Raw genomic sequence first — 23,102 nt, forward strand, 5'->3', positions numbered from 1 at the left:
CCCTGATGATCATAGTCTAGACTCGAGAAAAAATCCTAGTTCGCTATGATCGAGGCTCTGATACCAAGCTGTCACACCCTGGCCTTGCGGAAGCGTGGTTATTTGGTGTGACTTCTTAATATCATAGCAACAACCATAACAATGCTATATGATAAAAACATGAGATATTCACCCATTAATAAAGTTTAGAAAAATACTATATTATACTTGTCTTAAAACAATAATCGCCAAAATAAGTTACAACCCTTGACTTGATTTAAATGAGTTCATAAAACTCAGCAAAAGACTTTAAACAATACTAGATTTAGAGTTATGTAACCCGTCCAGGAAGAGGTTACACCTTCTAAACCCGGGATGACTTCTTTATTCAAACGCAGCTTGAAATATATATGCATACCGTGCCAGATCCGTTAGTTTCCTGAAATACATGTAGTTTGAAAAGTCAACATAAAGTTGAGCGAGTTCATGTGTAAGGGAGTAGGTATAAATCGTTAGAACGTGTTTGTATAGATGTATGTTCTCGGTATGTAGCAATAAGGAAAAAGAGATCGATTAATGTGTAGCTAATACATTAATAAGTGACATGGCCTAGGAAGCACTCAAACCTGTAACGCGTATTTCATACCGGTCCTTCCGGCGGAACGACATAGTCACCACATGCAGCCACACGCTGGCCCATGTGTGGGGCTCGCAACACCCGATAGATCTATCACTCATGCCTCTCGGTACTTATACAAGGATTAATGGTCTTACGATAATAGCCTATCCATTCACGTGATCTAGCAATGATTTCCTTAGCTAATCATACCATGCTTAAAGCGTTTGTAAACAGTATGTAACATGTATTTCACCCCCGAAGTTGTAAAACTGAAAACAGTTAAGAGAAAAGGGGGACATGAACTCACAGTATTGCGTCTTCGTACTCGTAACCCATATCTCTGCGGCAAACCTGGCTACCTACAATGGTCTAATGCCTATTAGACGAACGGGTAGTGCCTTGTCTTAGTATGTATGATTTTGAGTTACGATTCTGATATTATTCCCAGTTATAATGATTGTATTTAGTTCTAGGATAATAGTTAGACAACTATTTTAGAGTTATACTTTTCAAGTATTGTATTTGCGTATTTCCTTCCCAAGGATGGGGGTATTTATACATGTATGCTTTATAATTCCGAAAATATACTTTAAGTCCCACTTATCTGAAATATTCTGTCTCCAAAATATACGTATTTTTCCCAAAAATATTATATTTACTCCATACAATTCCCCAAGATAATACTTTTTCAAAATACACCATTAAGAGTATTTTCCGAAAACACGCGCGTTACATTTTAGAGTTCGCGTTGTAAAAACAATACCAATGTAACTTAAATATTTATCTGTGAGGGCGTTGGTATTATTTTGGAGTCGTATATTCATGACATTCCAAGTAATATTATTTTTATCCTAAAAATAATATGTCTCTAGTTCACAAAATAATCATGTAAGCACACAAGCGTTTTATTTAAAAAAAATATATATTCTCAATATATATTTAACAGGTTTCATTTACAAAAATCCACCTCCGACACTTGGTTATTTTGTAATAAAATCATGGCGAAATTTATATTTTAGAAAACAAGTTAAAAATATATTTATAACACTTGTCACCGAAAATATTTCTAAGCGTTTTATTTCTAGAAAAATTTCGCCAGAGTTTCCTTTTTAAATGGAGGCGTCCACGCTTACTAGCGTATCATTTTCTTTAACATATAACACGTTAGATCACTTCCAAATAACCAACCCGACATTTAGGCATGCAAAATACTACTTGTACCGATTCAGTTTTCAAACACAAAACTAGCTGTTTTCGGTTATTTTATTAAAATAGTTATCTTATTCCAAAAATCCCCAAATTTTTACAGAATGTCTTATACATTCCAAATATTATTGTGTAAAAATATCGTGATCCAAATCATCACCAATATTTTACAAAAATTCATTTTCCAAACTGCATTCAGATCTACCTTTATCTGACTGCAGTGCACGGAATATTTTGTTTAAAATTTATCGTAAGTCCGTTTGACGTAATTCCAGTTGGAGGATCACGGCGACAACAGTGACCATCTTCAGTATAAATTTTATGATCTAACTCTACACAGAATTCAAGTTATGACTGAAAATATGACTCTCTTTTACTGCTGTAAAAATGCAGCTTTAGCTGCTGTTACAAATTGATGCTTTAAAAATAGTAAACGAAGTCCAAAAATTATGATTCCAGTGCCATTAGAACCGTATTTCATAGTACATAAACCTAGACTTCAGAAAATACATTTTTCGTTTTATTAAGGCCCTGTTACAGCTAGTTAAAGTCGGCTGAAAAGGCAATTCAGCAAGCTGTTTATAGTATAAGTGCCATTAAAAAGTACACATACGATTACCATTCATTCTAATACGATTAAAATCAGATCATAAGTCTGTTACAGCAGATTATGGTTTGTTTATTTCAGATTTATCATGATTTCAACATCTTTTAACCATACATCTTCTCTAGTTAGTTTAAACTTCAAGACACTTTGATGATGTTCTTTAGAGTTCTTATGTTTTTTGATCTTTAAACATCATTAACCATCTAAATAACAAGTAAAATACAAGGATCTAAGTGCTTACCACTAGCACAAAGCTAGGAGAGTTCAAGTGAAGAAATGTGGTGATTAAAAGAAAACGGGAGAGGTCCTTGAGCTTCCGAATGCACCAAGCTTCGTTGTTCACCTTCTTACACCTATGGATGCTCTTGGATTGCTTGAAGATGATCAAATGATGGTGGTGGTGGTGGCCTTGGTTTCAGCCGAAAACAATGGCAAGAGGGAGAGAGAGAGTGAAACTTTGTTAAGTGTTTGGATGGATGAATATGGTGAGCTCTTGTTTAATTTATAAACCATTTAACTTAGTTAACCAAAGGATAAAATGTCATCTAGATATGAAACACAAGCTAATAAAATAATCATCAAATGTAAGGGTGTGTCCCCATGGGGGAAACCGATCGGTTGGGGGTTAGGGGGTTTATGGTTTGATTCTAACTATCTAGTTAGTGTTTAGTTAAGTAGTTAGGAGCTTTAAATAAGTTACTAGTGCGTGGTGTTTTGTAACGGGTGTTCGGGGACCCTAACTGGCTCAGAAAAGGAAAACAGTGTCATTGTCAATATTTTTATGTTCCGGGTAAAGTCCGGTTGTTCGGTTGGATATTAATCCGTTAAAGTGCTAAATAAGCGTTTAGAGTGCCTTTAATATTCTTTTTAGTGCCACAATTTATTCCCGACACTTTGCAAAGTGTCTCGTATTATTTTCCCATGTTTTTGCACTTTACTAGTTAGCTTAAATGCTGAATTTTGGTTTAAAGTGCAGAATTTTGTGTTTAAGACATGTCTTAGGCACATCCGGTCACTATAACTAATACCTAGTGACGCAGTTCTACAATCCTCACTTCCCTACACTTCCTACTAGTGTAGTAAACTATTACCGGCTCATACTGGCCTTAAAGGCAGTGTCTGCCTGGTGCTGGCTATGTCGGCACGTTTCTGGGTTATCCGTTCATTGTGCTACTGTGCTTTTGTGCATCAAGTTTGTCACTATAGTTCTGTGCAAATAAATGGAGTGACAGTTAATAAAGTATGATGCATGTATGTGTATGTATCAGAATTCAAGTAGCAGTTTATCCACAATTGTATGCAAGCACAGTAATTAAGCATTAATTGAATATTAATTAATTTGTACGGATACCTGGTTTGGTGAGGGTTGTCACATGAACGCTAACCGATTACGCATGTATTACGTGACTAAATGAATGCTTGTTGATTGTGTTTACACGTGGAATGCTGTCTACCTGCCTTAACGACGTAGTACTATAGTTTGGACTCAGCACCCGTTCACACGGGGGTTGTTAAGGACAATTACTTGCATGAATTACGGTGGTAATCATGTATTGCGAACTGTCTCGGACAGTCAACCCGCAGTCATTGGTATCGATAGATCCATGTCGATAATTAACATGCTTCGTTTTCCTCTGTGTACGTGCTGGTTATGCATAAACTATTCGAACTCTATATGCTATTATCAAACTTGTATGCTAACCTTTACATTATATGTATTGACTTTATTTTAACGTATGTGACGGGTGTTTAAGATGTTTGCTTGCTAGGAAAGCGAGGCTAGAATAAAGCTCTAGAGGCCCCCAACAAATAGTTGACTGTCAGGAAAAAGCAACTAGAGCATAGTTGTCTGTAGATCTTATCAGGCTGGGTCTTTAGGAGCATTTGAACAATATTTATTTGTCTTATTTAAATCTGAGTTGTCGGAACAGAATATTTGACTAGTTGTTATCTGTAATAATTTGTTTGTTATTTGGGACACGGTATGGGACGTGTTATTTAAACTAAATAGTGATGATAATTGTTATGGAAGCTTCTGTACAATCTATTTCGCTCAGTGCCATGCCCCGATGATTCCGCCATCGGTTGGGGGGTGACATTTTTTGCTGTGAATTTGTAATTATAGAGTATTATATTATATATATATATATATATATATATATATATTCAAAAACCAACTGGTACCTTTTCATGAGATCCTTTACGTTAAAATTCAAGGGATACGACTTCTTATAACTATTTGGCACCTTTTTATGAGAAGGGTTTATGATAAAATTCATGGGTTGTGACTTCTCTCCATAACCACCACCAACCGTCAACAATCACGTCTATAAAACTCAAGTCCCTCACACAATAATCTGTTGTTAACCATAATTGATGTGTACAAGCATTTTTATATATGCCTCCTACCGCCCTGGCACATGCCTTCTCTGCCAACTTAACCTTTGCACAACACTTTGTTTTTGCCCATAATGATGATGGTACAAGCCAACAAGGCACATGATACCAGAAAACCGAAGCCAGTTTTATCGCACTCAATTGATTTTCCCCTGCTGATCAACACAACCCCTGACGGTTAAATCCATAAAATCCCACTGGAGATACGGTTCTATTAACGGTTATGTTGGTTCCATGGCTATTACCAACAAAGCATCGTAATCAAATTCAATTAAATTCAAAGAAATCCAAATCCTTTATGTTATTGTTTTCCAATAGTAATCAATATCTTATTAGTAATCGAAGATCAACACAGATCTAGGGAAGAAAACGGTTAAATCAAGACACCTGCTTTTGATGTCCGTTAACCCGGCAAAACTTTATATATACCGGAGTACTCAAAATAAAAAATATCAATCCTTTCAGTTTCGTCTGACAACACATATAAATTTAAAAAAGAGAGATAGTTTCAGCGAAGTTCATGTATGGGGTTTGCAGGTTGAGCGAGGTCGTGATTTCCAGGGTGGTTGTGGTTTCCGACAGCGGTTTAGGTGGAGAAGGGGTGGCGCTGTGACGGTTTCAAATCATCTGAGAAGATGATACCGTTTCAATTTCATCTCAATTTTTACTATTAGCAAAAATGCTAAACTAATCTTATGGTTTAATTTTAATTCTAAATCTAAAACATGGATCGTATCTTTAATTTTATTTTTATTAACAATAATTCTACATTTTAATACCATTTTTCTACACAAACCTCACTCTAAATTTAACCCTAAAGAATAGTCTTCAGAAACCTCACTTTGTTTATTCTGCTTTAGATATCATTTGGGAGATTTTATATTTTGTTCTCTTTCGGTTGATATGGTGCGTGTCGATGAATAAAATATATTCGGCTAAATTCTCGCCGCAACGCGCGGGGTGTCACACCCCGACCACGTGGAACAATCAAACGTGGCGGAAACGTCGGGGAGTGTTGTAACAGAATTAATTGCTTCACAACCATGGCATGCAAAGTTACGTTTTATTTATCAACAATAGAGTATCATTGTCTTAAACATGAAAACCAAGAGTACATAATATAGTCAAACTAAGTCTATCTTCATTTTATGTCTCTAAGGCACAGGTCCGCCCAAGTGTCATGATCATCGTCCTACGCAAAAGCTCCTGAAAACACATGTGAAAATAGGTACGTCAGCATAAAAATGCCTGTGAGATACATAGGTTTTGTGAAAATAGGATTCACGACTTAAGATTTAAGAACTGTTTAATGAAATTCAGTCATGAACCTTGTAAATTGTTTTGTTTTGTAAATCATTTAAAAGTGATAAGATCAAATGATATGTATAGGTAAAAGAATAATGTATGGTTAAATGAATAACCAAGTAAAATGAGTTGTATAAAATAAACTGTATTGCAAACCAAAGCCTTGTGAAAACGGGCTACTTGTGTAAAATGTATAAGTCAAAAAGGAATAATTTAAGTAACGCTAAGATATGTAATATAATACGAACACTTATATATAAAAAGTACCAGCGGCGTATTTACCATGTTTGTATTATACTACTCACATCTCATTACTTAAGTCACTCAAACCAACCAATCAATGTATAATGTCTATGTTTAAACCAATTTGTCAAAAGTCCTTGTGTAAACCTTAGCAAATGTTAAAAAGTCCAAATGTAGTCATGTTATGTGAAACAAATGTTATGTATTGTAAGTAAAGTATTGTCACATAACCAAATGTAGAAAGAGTGTACAAAACAGAGTATTTTGAATATATCAAAAAGTTATGTTTTGCAAAGTAAAAGCATGTTACATTGATACATACATTTATGTGGTAAGTTAACGCATACATTCAAGCCTTGAGACAGTCGGATAACCCTAAGTCAAGGTTATCAAAAGAAATGTTTTCAGATTCAGTCATTCCTTACATCCAAACAAACCCGGGATGTCAGGAATGGGATTTGTCAAGTCCTATGGTACCATTACTTACTACCGAGCGGCGTAGCTAATGTTAATGAACGTATATAAGTCCCGTTTGTGCAAACCAAATGTTATAGCAAATGTAAACATGTTATATGAAAACAATGTACTAAGTATGCTAAGTTAACATACAAAGCAGAGAAGTCATGTAAATCAATGTGCTAGCATGCTATCAGTCCACATACATAGCAGAAATGAAAAGTAAAACAATGTACTAAGTATGCTAAGTAAACATAGATAGCGAAACAATGTAATGTAAATCAAGCACTAATAGTGTACTAATGAGCATAGCAAGTATATGATGTGAAATCAGGAAAGCACGAAAGTAACAAGTAGGCACATGTGTTTCACCCCAAAACAGTTTGGAAAACAGTAAAAGAGGGGACCATGTACTCACTTGAGATTGCTTAGGAGTCCTTGTGTAACAACCAAACAATGCTAGAGATCACGGATATCAAACGGCACCTAATATAGGTAACTATGTTAATATACCGGACCTAAATCGGAGGATTGGATAGAATGAGGGTTCGTAAACCAAACGAGTATGGAAACTCATGTAATATGGTTTAACAAAGCCCACATACTAAAATGAAACCTAACCTAAGTGCTTACGACCCGTTACGACCCGTTTAGGTAGCTTATGCTACTTTAACGCGTCGTTCGCGTAAAACGCGTTCGGAACGCCTAACTAGCCCTATGATAAGTAAAATATGCCTTAACATGTCTAATATTGTTGCCAAATCAGTTTAGATACCAAAAGTTATGTTACATATGCTTAATATGAATTTTGGCGTAAAAAGGGCATTTTGGTAATTTACCTAAGGCATATATACTACCTATCATACAACTACTCAAATGATGTGACCATAAGGTATAACCTCGGAAGGTTATTCCCTATTCAACTATGGTCACCTAATGCGTTTAGTCGGATCCTAATGATCGACCAAATGGGTCGGGTTCGAAAGTATAAGCGATTGTTTAGATCGCTTACCTTACGACCCTATATAAGCACTAAACTAAAAGTGACGAGCTAAGCATGTTAAAACATGCTTAACTAAGTTTAGAAAACAGGTTTGGTATCAAAACAAACGGTTTTGATACTCATGAGTAGTTTGGTTACAAAATACGCAAGAACGCACATTTTGGCCGAAACTACGACTCGTCACTGAGCCTAGATAACGTGGTAATCAGTAGGTATAGTCGCTATGGACTATAACCATCGTGATCACGCTCATGTTATGAAGTTCAAACGAACTTCGCATTGACCATAAACTGGTCAATGCAGAAAGTCGAACAAAGTTCGACTTTCGGACTCGAAAAGCGATAAAAGAACGAAAGAACACTTACGAAGGGTCCCCGAAAGCTAATCTTGATCCAGGAGCTCAGGTATGAAGCAATGGCTTCAACTTAGAGCTTTTAGATCAGATTTGTGGGTTTTTGCAAGAATGGGGGGGGGTATTTATAGGATATGCAAGACCGTTAAGATCGTTTATCGATTTACGTGCTTGAATCTCATCCGTACAAGTGTCAAAATGTTATGGTATCACAATATGACCCCAACCCCAGAGATTTGCAAGAGGCATTGCCCTTTGGAGTGTTGAAAGGCTGCTAACAGCTGTGAAAACGAGTTTCTGCATATCTGGGGGGGCCTAGCTGCCCGCGTAAGGTTCAGACAGGGCTTACGCGCCCCGCCTGGGTGTCCTGATCTGCAGCCAACTTTGGAAAATGACAGTTTCAGTCCCTGTTGGTGTTTAAAGCCTTTTCCGACATGTTTAAGGCCCGTTAAGCCAACTTTAAGGCCCTAAAATGATGCTTAAACATTGTGGACATGAAACATGCTCAAAAATATGCCGGATGTTGGTTCGTTTGGCCGTACAATCGCGATGTTCGGTTAATTACGACGGAATGCGCATAAGCGCGAAAAACGATCCAAATTGCGCGACGAATGGATGTTTCTCAGGCCAAACACTAAGGCATAATATTATGATGCTTACATAAATTTTTGGATGTCCGGATGTATTCAGAACGTAAGTTATGCGCGAAAGTGCAAACTTATGTACTTTTTGAAACTTTTAGCCCCTGAATGATCCAAAAGTTTATTTTAGCATACCGAACCCCTCAAAGTCTATTTATAAGCTATGTAAAGGATATTTATGGTATGTTTAACTTATGGTCATGTTCCGGAATGTCTGTTACAGTTCAAATTGGCATACTTTCGCAGTTTGTCAAATTTAGCCCCTGAAGGCGAATTAACTTGTTTTTGCCATACCAAAGCCTTCAAAACTTGTTTCTAAGTTATGTAAAGGTTATTTAAGGTATGTTAGGTATATGTTGATGTTCCGGAGTATTTTTCGCATTAAACTGAGTATGTTTACGCACCATTTTGCGTATAATTCTCCAGAAAGCGATGTAGAGTTTAAAATCGAACAAAAGTCAAAACATGGAAAATGTAAAACATAAACAAACAAACATTGGGATCAAATAACATTGTTTTATTGATAACTGAACTGTTCACAATGATTTCAAGCACAAATGTTACAGTCTCCCCTACTTGCGGAAATTTCGTCCCGAAATTTATTTAGAGGAAACTCGCGGAAAAAGATGCGGATATTTTGCCTTCATTTGATCTTCGCGTTCCCAAGTAAACTCGGGTCCACGTTTAGATTCCCAGCGAACCTTGACCAAAGGAATGCGCTTGCGTTTAAGCCACTTTACTTCACGTTCCATGATTTCCACCGGTTTCTCAACAAATTTCAATGTTTTATCAACATGAATTTCGTCAAGTGGTATGTGGAGGTTCTCATCAGCTAAACACCTCTTGAGATTGGACACGTGAAAGGTTGGATGAGCATTTCCAAGTTCAGGAGGTAACTCAAGTCTGTAGGATACCTTACCGATTCTTTCGACGATCTTGGATGGTCCAACGTATCTAGGTGCAAGTTTTCCTTTCTTTCCAAATCTGATCACACCTTTCCAAGGTGAGACCTTAAGTAATACACGATCACCGACTTGAAAATCCAAGGGCTTGCGTTTTAGGTCCGCGTAACTCTTTTGACGGCTTCTAGCTGTCTGAAGGTTATCACGAACTTTCTTAACCTTATCTGTTGTCTCTAAGATGAGGGCAGGTCCAGTAAGCTGAGCCTCGCCGATCTCATTCCAGCAGACTGGTGAACGACATTTTCGACCATAGAGAGCCTCGAAAGGAGCCATGTTGATGCTGGAGTGATAACTGTTGTTGTAGGAGAATTCAATCAACGGAAGATGTGAATCCCAACTACTACCAAAATCGATCACATAAGCTCTAAGCATATCCTCCAGAGTCTGGATTGTTCTTTCAGACTGACCATCCGTTTGTGGATGATAAGCTGTGCTCAGATTAAGTTGGGTCCCCATAGCAGATTGCATGGTTCTCCAAAAATGAGAAGTGAAACGAGCATCTCTGTCAGAAATGATGTTCAAAGGAACACCATGTCGAGCTACAATTTCATCCACATAAATTTTAGCAAGTTTGTCAGCCGAAAAATCCTCACGGATTGGCAAGAAATGCGCTGACTTGGTAAGACGATCAACGACTACCCAGATAGCATCATGACCTTTCTTTGTCCGCGGAAGTTTAGTAATGAGATCCATAGTAATGTTTTCCCATTTCCAAACTGGGATCTCTGGTTGTTCCAATAAACCAGAAGGATGCTGATGTTCAGCCTTAACCTTAAGAGAAGTAAGGGATTTTGATACATATAAGGCAATGTCTTTCTTCATACCAGGCCACCAATACTGACTACGAAGATCCTTATACATCTTATCTGAGCCAGGATGAACAGAATAACGAGATTTATGGGCTTCATCCATAAGCAAGGTACGAAGATCGTCTTGGCTTGGGACCCACAAACGGTCCATGAAGTAATACGATCCATTGTCCTTCAGTTCAAGAGCAGGCGTTATGTGATAAGGAAATTCCTTATCCATCAAATCTTGTGAAACACAAGTGTGTTGAGCCTGAGAAATGCGGGCTTGGATATCGGATCGAGCTTGAATATCAGATTGAACACGAACACAATGAAGCTTGGTACGTTCCTTGCGACTCAAAGCATCGGCTACGACGTTCGCCTTACCAGGATGGTAGCGAATTTCGCAGTCATAGTCGTTTAGAAGCTCAACCCAACGTCGTTGCCTCATGTTGAGTTCTTTCTGATTGAAGATATGCTGAAGACTTTTGTGGTCAGTAAAAACCACACATTTTGTTCCGTACAAATAGTGTCTCCAAATTTTAAGAGCGAAGACAACTGCACCCAACTCAAGATCATGAGTGGTGTAGTTCTTCTCATGTATCTTCAACTGCCTCGATGCGTATGCTATGACTTTGTTTCTTTGCATCAGGACGCAGCCAAGACCTAATTTAGATGCATCGCAATAAACGACGAAATCATCATTGCCCTCGGGCAAAGTTAGAATAGGCGCGTCATAAAGTTTTTGTTTCAAAGTCAGAAACGCTTCATCTTGCTTGAATCCCCAATCAAATGGCTTGTTCTTCTGAGTTAGAGCAGTTAGAGGAACTGCAATCTTTGAGAAATTTTCAATGAAGCGGCGATAATAACCCGCAAGACCAAGAAAAGAACGAACTTCAGTAGGAGTAGTAGGCGTATCCCAGTCCTTGATCGCACTGATCTTGGAGGGGTCTACATGAATACCTTGTTCATTGACAATATGTCCTAGGAATTGAACTTCTTTAAGCCAGAATTCACACTTGGAGAATTTGGCGAAAAGTTGCTCTTTCTTTAGGAGTTCCAAAGTAAGACGAAGATGTTGCTCATGATCAGCTTGCGTCTTAGAATATATCAAAATGTCATCAATGAAAACGATGATGAACTTATCCAAATAAGGCTTGCAGACCCTATTCATCAAGTCCATGAAAACAGCAGGAGCATTAGTTAAACCGAATGGCATGACTGTGAACTCATAATGCCCATAACGAGTGCGGAACGCTGTCTTGGGAATATCTTCTTCATGCATACGAAGTTGATGATATCCAGATCGCAGATCAATTTTTGAAAAATAAGAAGCGCCCTGTAACTGATCAAAGAGATCATCGATGCGAGGTAGGGGATATCGATTCTTGATGGTAAGCTTGTTAAGCTCACGATAATCGATACACATCCTAAAAGATCCATCCTTCTTGTTGACAAAAAGAACGGGAGCACCCCAAGGTGAAAAGCTAGGACGGATAAAACCTTTGTCAGAGAGTTCCTGCAGCTGCTTAGACAACTCTTGCATCTCGGACGGTGCAAGACGATATGGAGCTCTGGCAATGGGATTTGCACCAGGTACGAGATCAATACGGAACTCGATTTGGCGTGCTGGGGGTAGACCAGGTAACTCTTTAGGAAATACTTCAGAATAATCTCGTACAACAGGAATATCTTGAATAGACTTACCTTTGCCCTTATCTGCTACAACATGTGCCAAAAATGCCACATAGTTCTTTCGCAGATACTTCCGAGCTTTAAAACAAGACATGAGTTTGAGACCACCAGTAGGTTTCTCACCACGAACTTGTAGGATCTCACCTGTCGAAAGCGGCATACGAATGATCTTCTCGAAACAAACTACCTCTGCATGATGCTTGGCTAACCAATCCATACCCACAATAACGTCGAAGCTTCCAAGTTGCATAGGCGTGAGGTCAATAGGAAAAAGATGGTTGTTAAGGTTCAACTGGCAGTTGCGGAGAACAGAATCAAGAACAATGGGTTCACCACTAGCCACTTCTACTGTCAATGGTTTACCTAGTTTCGTTCTAGACACGCGAAGAAATGGCTCAAAAGATAAAGACACAAAACTCTTATCGGCACCCGAATCGAAAAGAACAGATGCTGGCTGATTATTAATAAAGAACGTACCGTTCACCACATTATCATCTGCTCTCGCCTCTTGTGCGTTCATGTTGAAGACTCGACCTCGAGCCTGAGCCTGATTCTGATTCTGATTTGGAATCTGATTCTGATTCTGGTTGGCTAGCCTTGGGCACCGGTTTCTGTAGTGGGTCAGATCCCCACAATTGTAGCACGAACCAGGAGGAAAATGAGGTCGTGCAGCTTGACCTTGTTGCTGAGCAAGAGGCTGAGCAATTTGTTGGGCTTGGTTCTGAACTGCCTGATTCTGGTTAGCAAGAATGCGGCAGGTGGCAGCAAGATGACCATTTCTTCCACAGTTGGTGCATTGACGACACTGAAGATGTGGTGGGTGATGGCCGTTACACTTGTTGCACAAAGGTGCATTGCCAAGATAAGGCTTCTTGGCTAGTGGTTGCGCAGGCTGATTTGGTGCAGCTTGAGCCTGTGTAGTAACGGCATAGTTTTGGGAAGCCTTTCGCTTCCTAGACCCTCTTGGAGAACCAGAATCCTTTCCCTTCTTGTTTTGACCTTTCTTGCTATCCTCTTTGTCAGATGCCTGCTTCTTACCCTTGTCACCCTTTTTGTGTAGCTTTCCCTTTCGAACCTGCGACTCAGTCAGTGTCGCTGCTAACTCGATCGCCTGACGGAGTGTGGTAGGGTTACTACCAGTAATGGTGTCTTGTACCGAGTCAGGTAGGCCGTCGGTGTACCTTTCGATAGCCTTGTCGAGTGGGGCAACCATTGTTGGGCAAAGCAGACTCAACTCCTCAAACCTATCAGTATATGCCCGGTGCTCGCCACTGTATTGTTTTAAGTCATCAAACTCTTTCTCCAAAGCTCGCTGTTCATGACGAGGACAGAACTCCCTCATCATAAGGACCCTAAGTTCAGCCCATGTCTGTGCTAGAGCAACTTCTGCACCACGGTCTCTCATTACCCCGTTCCACCACGTAAGAGCCCTCTTCTGAAACACACTTGAAGAAAACTCGACCTTGCGATTGTCAGGACACTGCACGTGACGAAAAGTATTCTCAATGCTCTCGAACCATTGAAGAAGCCCAGTTGCTCCCTCAGAACCACTAAACTTGAGTGGTTTAGCCGAGTTAAAATTCTTGAAATTGCATGGAGCATTGTTGTTGTTGTTGGCTTGGTTCCATTGAGCAAAGAGGTTTGGGAATTGAGCAGCCATTTGCTGCGCAATAATTTCTGCCAGTTCGGCAGTCGCTATCTGGTTTTCGCGTCAAGGAGGCATTCTAAAAGAGGAAAACATGAAAGGAAACGAGTGAGATGATTGGATGAAGAGAATGAGATGAAACAATTTCAACAAAAGTAAAGATGGTGGTCATTCGTTCGCATCGCAAAGCAAACAAGTGACACATAGTGTCTAATCAAGGTAAATGGGTCAAAAATAATGTATCGCGAAGACATGCTCGCCTATAAGCGAACACTCACCCCAAGAGTTCCCAGGCAAGAGTGACTGGTCCGATTATGTGGATTTGTACGAACACTCTAGCCTTAGACAGAAAACCCAGGGTACAGGCATTCACTCTTCCAGTTTGCACGTGTTCACACTATTAAAAATCCAAAACTTTGATGAGGGTTCAAAACCATATAACAGAGGGTTCAAAACCTAGTAATCAATCATCCTACAACGGATGATTAGTTTTCAAAGCGGTTTTGAAATTTATGTTCTTGTTGCGGTTATCACCTAAGGATAGGAGAAGTGCATGTTTTAAAATCTAAACATAAGATAACTTGTGTTAGGGTCCTAGAAAGTTATAGTCTAGGTCAAAGCATTACTAATAACCTAATTCCCTATAACCATTGGCTCTGATACCAACTCTTCTGTCACTCCCCGACCACGTGGAATAATCAAACGTGGCGGAAACGTCGGGGAGTGTTGTAACAGAATTAATTGTTTCACAACCATGGCATGCAAAGTTACGTTTTATTTATCAACAATAGAGTATCATTGTCTTAAACATGAAAACCAAGAGTACATAACATAGTCAAACTAAGTCTATCTTCATTTTATGTCTCTAAGGCACAGGTCCGCCCTAGTGTCATGATCGTCGTCCTACGCAAAAGCTCCTGAAAACACATGTGAAAATAGGTACGTCAGCATAAAAATGCCTGTGAGATACATAGGTTTTGTGAAAATAGGATTCACGACTTAAGATTTAAGAACCGTTTAATGAAATTCAGTCATGAACCTTGTAAATTGTTTTGTTTTGTAAATCGTTTAAAAGTGATAAGATCAAATGATATGTATAGATAAAAGAATAATGTATGGTTAAATGAATAACCAAGTAAAATGAGTTGTATTAAAATAAACTGTATTGCAAACCAAAGCCTTGTGAAAACGGGCTACTTGTGTAAAATGTATAAGTCAAAAAGGAATAATTTAAGTAACGCTAAGATACGTAATATAATACGGACACTTATATATAAAAAGTACCAGCGGCGTATTTACCATGTTTGTATTATACTACTCACATCTCGTTACTTAAGTCACTCAAACCAACCAATCAATGTATAATGTCTATGTTTAAACCAATTTGTCAAAAGTCCTTGTGTAAACCTTGGCAAATGTTAAAAAGTCCAAATGTAGTCATGTTATGTGAAACAAATGTTATGTATTGTAAGTAAAGTATTGTCACATAACCAAATGTAGAAAGAGTGTACAAAACAGAGTATTTTGAAAATATCAAAAAGTTATGTTTTGCAAAGTAAAAGCATGTTACATTGATACATACATTTATGTGGTAAGTTAACGCATACATTCAAGCCTTGAGACAGTCGGATAACCCTAAGTCAAGGTTATCAAAAGAAATGTTTTCGGATTCAGTCATTCCTTACATCCAAACAAACCCGGGATGTCAGGAATGGGATTTATCAAGTCCTATGGTACCATTACTTACTACCGAGCGGCGTAGCTAATGTTAATGAACGTATATAAGTCCCGTTTGTGCAAACCAAATGTTATAGCAAATGTAAACATGTTATATGAAAACAATGTACTAAGTATGCTAAGTTAACATACAAAGCAGAGAAGTCATGTAAATCAATGTGCTAGCATGCTATCAGTCAACATACATAGCAGAAATGAAAAGTAAAACAATGTACTAAGTATGCTAAGTAAACATACATAGCGAAACAATGTAATGTAAATCATGCACTAATAGTGCACTAATGAGCATAGCAAGTATATGATGTGAAATCAGGAAAGCACGAAAGTAACAAGTAGGCACATGTGTTTCACCCCAAAACAGTTTGGAAAACAGTAAAAGAGGGGACTATGTACTCACTTGAGATTGCTTAGGAGTCCTTGTGTAACAACCAAACAATGCTAGAGATCACGGATATCAAACGGCACCTAATATAGGTAACTATGTTAATATACCGGACCTAAATCGGAGGATTGGATAGAATGAGGGTTCGTAAACCAAACGAGTATGGAAACTCATGTAATATGGTTAAACAAAGCCCACATACTAAAATGAAATCTAACCTAAGTGCTTACGACCCGTTTAGGTAGCTTATGCTACTTTAACGCGTCGTTCGCGTAAAACGCGTTCGGAACGCCTAACTAGCCCTATGATAAGTAAAATATGCCTTAACATGTCTAATATTGTTGCCAAATCAGTTTAGATACCAAAAGTTATGTTACATATGCTTAATATGAATTTTGGCGTAAAAAGGGCATTTTGGTAATTTACCTAAGGCATATATACTACCAATCATACAACTACTCAAATGATGTGACCATAAGGTATAACCTCGGAAGGTTATTCCCTATACAACTACGGTCACCTAATGCGTTTAGTCGGATCCTAATGATCGACCAAATGGGTCGGGTTCGAAAGTATAAGTGATTGTTTAGATCGCTTACCTTACGACCCTATATAAGCACTAAACTAAAAGTGACGAGCTAAGCATGTTAAAACATGCTTAACTAAGTTTAGAAAACAGGTTTGGTATCAAAACAAACGGTTTTGATACTCATGAGTAGTTTGGGTACAAAATACGCAAGAACGCGCATTTTGGCCGAAACTACGACTCGTCACTGAGCCTAGATAACGTGGTAATCAGTAGGTATAGTCGCTATGGACTATAACCATTGTGATCACGCTCACGTTATGAAGTTCAAACGAACTTCGCATTGACCATAAACTGGTCAATGCAGAAAGTCGAACAAAGTTCGACTTTCGGACTCGAAAAGCGATAAAAGAACGAAAGAACACTTACGAAGGGTCCCCGAAAGCTAATCTTGATCTAGGAGCTCAGGTATGAAGTAATGGCTTCAACTTAGAGCTTTTAGATCAGATTTGTGGGTTTTTTGCAAGAATGGGGGGGGGTATTTATAGGATATGCAAGACCGTTAGGATCGTTTATCGATTTAAGTGCTTGAATCTCATCCGTACAAGTGTCAAAATGTTATGGTATCACAATATGACCCCAACCCCTGAGATTTGCAAGAGGCATTGCCCTTTGGAGTGTTGAAAGGCTGCTAACAGCTGTGAAAACGAGTTTCTGCATATCTGGGGGGGGGGGCTAGCGGCCCGCGTAAGGTTTAGACAGGGCTTACGCGCCCCGCCTGGGTGTCCTGATCTGCAGCCAACTTTGGAAAATGACAGTTTCAGTCCCTGTTGGTGTTTAAAGCCTTTTCCGACATGTTTAAGGCCCGTTAAGCCAACTTTAAGGCCCTAAAATGATGCTTAAACATTGTGGACATGAAACATGCTCAAAAATTTGTCGGATGTCAGTTCGTTTGTCCGTACAATCGCGATGTTCGGTTAATTACGACGGAATGCGCATAAGCGCGAAAAACGATCCAAATTGCGCGACGAATGGATTTTTCTCATGCCAAACACTAAGGCATAATATTATGATGCTTACATAAATTTTTGGATGTCCGGATGTATTCAGAACGTAAGTTATGCGCGAAAGTGCAAACTTATGCACTTTTTGACACTTTTAGCCCCTGAATGATCCAAAAGTTTATTTTAGCATACTGAACCCCTCAAAGCCTATTTCTAAGCTATGTAAAGGATATTTATGGTATGTTTAACTTATGGTCATGTTCTGGAATGTCTGTTACAGTTCAAATTGGCATACTTTCGCAGTGTGTCAAATTTAGCCCCTGAAGGCGAATTAACTTGTTTTTGCCATACCAAAGCCTTCAAAACTTATTTCTAAGTTATGTAAAGGTTATTTAAGGTATGTTAGGTATATGTTGATGTTCCGGAGTATTTGTCGCATTAAACTGAGTACGTTTACGCACCAGTTTGCGTATAAGTCTCCAGAAAGCGATGTAGAGTTTAAAATCGAACAAAAGTCAAAACATGGAAAATGTAAAACATAAACAAACAAACATTGGGATCAAATAACATTGTTTTATTGATAACTGAACTGTTCACAATGATTTCAAGCACAAATGTTACACGGGGTGAATTGTACTCATAACCCTACAAATACTAACTTGGGGTATGTTTAAGGGTTGCGTCCCTGCTTCATGATTTAGAAAGCATCTGACACCTGTTGACATTTATCTAAAACATTCACACCCACCGGTTGACAAATAGTCGCCACTTTATATTTGACAACTGCAACCAAACTCATGCCACCTTTTGAAAAGAACCCAACCGTCGCGTCAACTCCATCCACCGGTTCCCGTCATTTGCCACTGTTTCATGCACTATAAAACCCCATCCATCCTTCATCTTTGGCCACTCAGTTCCGCCGCCTGCCTTTGAAGCACAGTGGTCGCTTCTCACACCGAAACTCTAGATTCCTTCACATTGATGCACTGGTGATTTACGTTTTTTCTTCTGTTGTGTATTGATTTTCATGTTGTCTAATTTATGGTGTTCATGTTTATTGTATTTTGTTTTAGAATAATAATAATAATAATAATAATAATAATAATAATAATTGTGATCGTTAATCTGTATGCAAATGATTTAGTAAATGTGTAATTTTAATTCTGCATGTTGTAGATACAATTGTTTCGGGTACAACAAAGAGCGTCGGAGTATGGTCGGACCAAACAGAAGGGTTTCCGTCTTCTTAATATCGTGTTTAATGCAGGTTTTGTCTATTCATATTCTCACTTTAAAAAAATTGGTGATACAAAAATATGTTGTTAAATTCAAGGGACACAACCCTTCGGTTAATTAAAGGATGATGTAATGACGGTTTTTAGGACGGTGAATGGACCATATACAGTAATCCGGTGAACTGTGACGCCAGCGGTTAAGTACAGTCATCCGGTGATCTGTGACGGCAGCGGTTAATGTGTTTCTCGGTTCCATTACTGATCTATGATGGCAGCGGTTAAATACGGTCATCCGGTAATCTATGATGGCGGCGGTTAAGGTGTTTGTCGGTTCCATTACGGCGTGTCTACTTCCGGTAGAGGTTTGAGGATAAAAAGGGTGTTTTTGTTGTATGGCTGTGACGGATTGTGGATTTGTTATCCATGGAGATACGGCAGCAGCGTCAAACGATGGTTTGGAGATTATCGGTAAGGTAGTGTTTGGTATGCAGGAATGAGAGGTGGAATGGAATGAGTGATTACGAGGGAATGAAGAAAAGAGTGTTTGGTTGGTCAATGGAATGGAATCATCCATTCCAAAAAGCATTCCATTCCCTCAAAATCATTCCTTCCACCCCCCATGTTTTTTTTCCATTCCATCCCGTCTTGCACTGTTCATCAACAACACCACAACCTACGACCTTCGCCATAACCCACCACCCACCACTGACGCCATCGCCGCCACCCACCACCACCTCACCTCGACAACCACCGCCACCGCCGCCACCCACTCGCCACCATTATCACCCACAGCTACGACCAACCGCCAACGCCACTCGCCGCTGCCGCCCACCACCATCGTTGACGCCACCGCCACCACCACCACCGCCACCGCCGCCACCAACCGCCGCCGCCACCACCAACCGCCACCTTGCTGCCACCCACCACCAACGGCCACCTTGTCGCCACCACCACTCGTCGTCACCGCCACTCGCCGCCATCACCACCCATCGCCGCCGCCGACACCCACCACCGCCATCTATAACCACCCACAATCACTACCACCGACCACCACCACCACTCACCGCTAATTTTATTACTCCGTTTTTCTTGCCTACCGAACAATGCATTATAATAATTCATTCCATTCGTATGGTAACCAAACAAGACATGGAATGGTAATGATCCATTGCATTCCCTCGTCCATTCTATTACCTCGTTCATTTCATTTCTTTGTCCATTATCCATTGTTTTTTACTTTGTTAATATGTTGAGATGAATCAAATCAGAATTCCATTCATTATGTTTCTTCCGATTTCCATTGATAACGTGGGAGCAATTTATAGTTTATTAATTATCGTTTTGTAGCCTATTAATATAATAATATATTTCATTTTAATTTTTTTAATCGGTTCATCGGTTGCGTATTTACTTTAATGTTGTTGGTGGTTTGTTTTAATTGACGCATCGTATCGGTTTAGTTATCGTTATACACATGTATCTTATTATTCCATTTGAATGTCAACAGGGAAAACCAATGTTTTGACAGTGAAATTTGAAGATATGGATTGATGCATCTCCTTTTTATTGATACGGTTAAATGATGATTCTTCATATAAATGCCCGGATAGTCTCTGTGGTTTCGCCTTTTTTCACCTATAGTCCCTAACTTTCTAAAACTACCTGAATAGTCCCCAAGTTTTCATTTTTTGTTCTCGGATAGTCCCTGGGTCTAACTTCAGTTACTTTTCTCTGTTAAAATGATGTGAAATGACAAAATTACCCTTACCTTAAAAGGCCAAACCATAGGAACTATTCGGGCATCTTCTTCATTTTTATTTATAAAACCCCCCACCACACTTCATCTTCAACCTCCACCCACCATCACCCTCCTCCACCCTCCACCATCGCCGCCGACATCATCTTCTCTCTAGTTATGTTGATGCTGCTGCTACTGTTGTTTCATTTGAAAAGGCTATGACGATGTGCACATTTCGTTTTTTTAATCCCATTCCGGTTCAGGTATGCATATGCATATGTATTCCATTAATTTGGTCAAAATGGAGTGTGAATGATACGACGACGTGTCGTTGATGAAAGACGCATCTTAACATATACACTCCCTCTACTCGTTTCGTGATTTCTCTTCTTTCAATCCCTTGCTCTCAACTCTCAATCAATCGATAATATTCTCATCACTTGGATTCAAGATCAGATTTTCCATCTGGGTTTCAATCAAGATTGATTCTTGCGCATTCAGAAATCCAAAAAACTGTTGATTTGAAATCATTTGATTACAAATTAATAATCTTTAATTAATCTGGGGTTTTGAAGATAGAAACAGAGATAAAATTATTCAATTCATGGGTTGGTTTTCTTGTTTTGATTCGAGCGTAGAAGAAAAAAAAGATTCCTCAAAAAGTTGGGGCTGATCAACCTCAAGTCCACTCACCTGCTTCTTCCAACATCTCCATATTACCTTCTGGTATGTATGTATGTGTGTTTGTTTAATAATTAAGTTTATAATTTGAAGTATGAATGGATATTGGATAGATAGATAGATAGATATACAATATTGGTTGTTTGATCTGATCTATGTTGACGATGGAAATTATATTAAGCAAAATCGGAATTTACATATCGGATCCGTATCGGCCTGTGATTGCAGCCATGGCGGATTTTGACAACAAATTCCGATGATAACATATATGGGTGGAGGTTGAAGATGAAGTGTGGTGGTGGGGTTTTATAAATAGAAATGAAGAAGATGCCCAGATAGTCCCTGTGGTTTGGCCTTTTAAGATAAGGGTATTTTTGTCATTTCACATCATTTTAACAGAGAAAAGTAACTGAACTTAGACCCAGGGACTATCCGGGAACAAAAAATGAAAACTTGGGGACTATTCAGGTAGTTTTAGAAAGTTGGGGACTATAGGTGAAAAAAGACGAAACCACAGGGACTATCCGGGCATTTTTCTCTTCCTATTTAACGATTCTATTTTTTTAATACTTACCCCCCTCGCCCAGCCCCTGTATCAATACCATTCCAACCGTTTGATTATCATTACTATCCACCAGTAACTCCATCATCGTCCAACCGCCACACCAGTACCGTTTACTTTTTGTGGACGCAACGACTACATTTACCCCATTCAACCGTCCTTCCCTTCATTTTTTTCTCCATCTTTCTCTGTCTACCGCATCTACAACGCCCCCTCCGTTTTCCGCCTCCACCCTGAATACCCACCGAACGGACGAAAATCGATACAGGCTATTTATTTTTTCCTTGTTTTTGTTAGTGTTCAAAGATCTTTTCTAAAACTTTTTCATTGTCTTCAACAGTACATGATTAATTATTTAATTTGGTACAGTATGATGTTGTATAGCATATCCACGAAACAATTTTATAGATTATGTATGGTTTAGCCAACACATGTTCACATATTGCACATTAAAGCATTAGCCAAACATGTATGCATATCATATCATAAAGTAAATCGATCATATTTTTAAACTGTATCTAATACTGTAACCTTGATCAACATCCCGCCGCAACGCGTGGGTTAGCGTCAACTCGTTAATATACAAAAGGAATTTAAAAAAAAATCATGAGTCTCGATTTCATAGGTGCTCCTTAAGTTCATTTGCTTTTGGTTTTAATATAGTGTGATAGCAATAATTTTCCTATCTAACGAGACCCGAACAAATGAGAGTCAAATTGGCTTCTTTATGGAATTCTCATCTAGTTCCCCATGGGAAACCCAGATGCGAAAACTCATGTCGCGTTTGGATTCATGCGTCTGATATTTTTTCCAGTTTATATTGTGTTCAAGTTCATATCAACTTTATCATGTTTTAGAATAACCGCCAGTCAGCTACGTGTGGGCATGCCTCAATGCCACACTCGCATCACCCCCAGCCGAGGCCCGTTTTTCCTGAGGGCCTTAAAATTTGTATGTATAGTGTATATATATTGTATAATGAATTTAGACATTTTGCTCACCAGTGCAGTGGTCTACGCGTTACCTTTTAAACCCTTGGTATCTGGTTCGATTCTTGGCATTTGCTTTTTTTTTTCAGTTTTTCGAGTAGTGTATTTGATAAGTAGCATTTATTTCTAAAGCAAAATTGTGGTGATGTGTTCGTCCATTGGTTTAGTAATTACTTCTACATTTAATGGCACTGGGTTCAATTCCCAATCTGCTGGGAGAGTTGGATCCAAGCATTTTGTTTGCTTCTACTCGCTGAGGTCTCATACTTCTTTCTATAAGACTAGTGGGTATGGAGAGCCTCATCCCCAAGGGGATGGGCCGTCACGTCAGCGCCATGTAGGCTCGGCTT

The sequence above is a fragment of the Helianthus annuus genome, chromosome 7 (genome assembly GCF_002127325.2).
Source record: "Helianthus annuus cultivar XRQ/B chromosome 7, HanXRQr2.0-SUNRISE, whole genome shotgun sequence".
Classification (NCBI taxonomy): Eukaryota; Viridiplantae; Streptophyta; class Magnoliopsida; order Asterales; family Asteraceae; genus Helianthus; species Helianthus annuus.